Source organism: Micromys minutus, assembly GCF_963924665.1.
Source record: "Micromys minutus genome assembly, chromosome: X".
Classification (NCBI taxonomy): domain Eukaryota; kingdom Metazoa; phylum Chordata; class Mammalia; order Rodentia; family Muridae; genus Micromys; species Micromys minutus.
In genome coordinates this window covers 111,672,952-111,675,318 of record NC_137970.1, presented here as the reverse complement: position 1 = coordinate 111,675,318, position 2,367 = coordinate 111,672,952, and the positions used below count along the sequence as shown (strand labels likewise).

The window sequence follows — 2,367 nt, the reverse complement described above, 5'->3', positions numbered from 1 at the left end:
ATTATCCCACAGCTACCATGAATGGGACCTGAATCCCTTTATCTGAAGAACTGCTTGGTTGGAGATCACTCAGCACCTCTATATCAGCAGCTTTCCACAGCCCCCTGCTTCATGGTGTTAATCTGCCTCAGAAGTTGGAGATGCGGGCTGGGACCCACATTCTTTTTTTTTTTAATTTTTTTTTTTTTTTTACTTTCCAGGGTTTTTAATATTCATATGCAGAGGTCTGGTTCACTTCAGCTTCTTCAATGGCAAACCTGGGGGTAGGGACTGCTACAGCTTCTCTGCCTTCTCCTTGTCTGTGATAACCAGGATGTAAAGGTATCTGCTACAGAGAACCTTGAACTTCACATTGTCCTTGTTCTTGATCTTGACAGAGTGGACATCCTTCCGCCAGGCTGTGAGCAGAAAGTCCTTGATTTCCTCAATTTTCCAAGGCATGGCGAAGGACACTCAGCTCTGGCATCAGCATTGTGGCTAAAACTGAAGAGAACGGAAGAAACCCACATTCTTACTCAGCTGTCCCTGCCCTGCCCTGCTTTGCTCCTTTTACTTCCTTCTTCCAGAAGGCTTTTCTGTAGTAAATTATAAAAACCCAGATCCCTAACTCAGATTTCGCGTGTACAGAAGCTGACTTGGAGAACATGTTTAATGAATTTCTGTACGCTGAACACAAGGTCAGATGAAGGTGAGTCCAAGACTACATAGAAGACTAAATCTGGGAATCAGGGAAATGTTAGACTCTAGCCAAGTGGTAGTGCTGTCTGTGGTACTGAGTGACTTTAATCCCAGCACTCAGGAGACAGAAGCAGGCCAATCTCTGAGTCTGAGGCCAGCCTAGTCTACAGAGTGAGTCCCAGAACAGCCAGGGCTATACAGAGTCACTCTGTCTTGAGAAAGAAAACAAACAAAAACAAAAACCATAAAAGAAAAGAAAAAGAAAGAAAGAAAGAAACCCTGACCCTAGATGTTCTTTAACCAAAGAATGGATAAGAAATATGGATAAACTTTTACACAATAGAGCATCCTTAAGATGTTAAAATATGTTAACATGCAATTTTCAGGCAAATGGATGCAACTAGAAAAAAAAACTCATCCTGAGGGAGGTAACCCTGACCCACAAAGACAAATATGGTGTGTATTCCCTTATAAGTGGATATTAGCTATTAAGTAAATGATAATCAAGCTACAGTCCACAGACCCAGGGAACTTAGGCAAGGAGGAGGGCTCTAGGAGGATGCTTGGATCTCCCTGGGAAGGAGAAATAGAATAGATTTTGGGTGGACTGGGGGTGGGTGGGAATGGGAGTGGGAGAAATCGGGTAGAGGAGGTAAGGGAGAGAATTCAGGGAGAGATGGCTGAAAACGGAGGGCATTTGGAGGAAGGCACTGTTGAAACCTAGTACAGTGGAAACTTCCTAGGACCTATGAAGGTGACCTTAGTGAAGACTCTTAGTAATGGAGGATACCAAGTCTGAAGTGGCCAACTTCTGTAGCACACAAGGCTTTCAGCAAAGGGACTGGGTTGTTTCCCATTGAATTATTGGCCAAAGGGTTTGCATGGAGATCCTTTAACTACTCAGTCTGATGCTATAGCAGAGGATCATTGTCTAAAACCTGACAATGGGCCCCATTGTGCAAGATAACACCCACACATCTCACTGAACTAGAGAGGTCGAGTGGGTCCCTGAATGAAGCCTTCACCCCTAAGTTCTAGTCTCTTTGGTTCAGGAAGGTAGTCTACAGGCTATAAAAAGAGAAATCTAGACACCAACCCAGCCACAAAAACCTCCATCTACAATCTCTGTTAGAGCATTGGATGGTGGTGGGAGGACTTGTTAAAATGGCCAACGTCAGGCTTAGCGAGACCCCTTCCCTGAGAGCTCATGCTCCACATTGCCTGGATGGCCAGGATAGGCCAAAGACCTAGGGTAGAACCAGACACAACTGGCAAAAGATTAAAAAAAAAGGAAATTATTCCTAATGATATTCAGCTACACTCATAGATCTGTGCTTTGTCTAGTCATCATCAAAGAGGCTTCCCCTGGCAGCAGATGGGAGAGGGTGCAGAGACATACAGCCAGACATGATGCAGAGAGAGAGAGAGAGAGAGAGAGAGAGAGAGAGAGAGAGAGAGAGAGAGAGAGAGAGAGAGAGAATCTAAATCAGAAATCAGAGGTCTCCATTTGGTCTCTCCCCTCAGAGCTGGGAGAACCCCATGGAAGAGAAGGAAAGATTGTAAGAGTCAGAAGAATAAAGGACTCCAGGAGAACAGAGCCCCCCCCCCAGTCAATTTAGCAGGGCTCACTCGGGCTCACAGAGACTGAAGCAGCAAGCACAGGGCCTGCATGGGTCGGCACCAGGTCCT

General features: G+C 45.4%; 1 pseudogene across 1 annotated transcript; it reads right to left on the bottom strand.

Moving 5' to 3' along the window:
• Window positions 1-231: 231 nt before the first annotated feature.
• LOC308415511 (large ribosomal subunit protein eL38-like) lies at window positions 232-441 on the bottom strand (annotated as a pseudogene). The gene has a single exon. The product of its transcript is annotated as a large ribosomal subunit protein eL38-like (transcript).
• Between the last annotated feature and the right edge of the window lie 1,926 nt (window positions 442-2,367).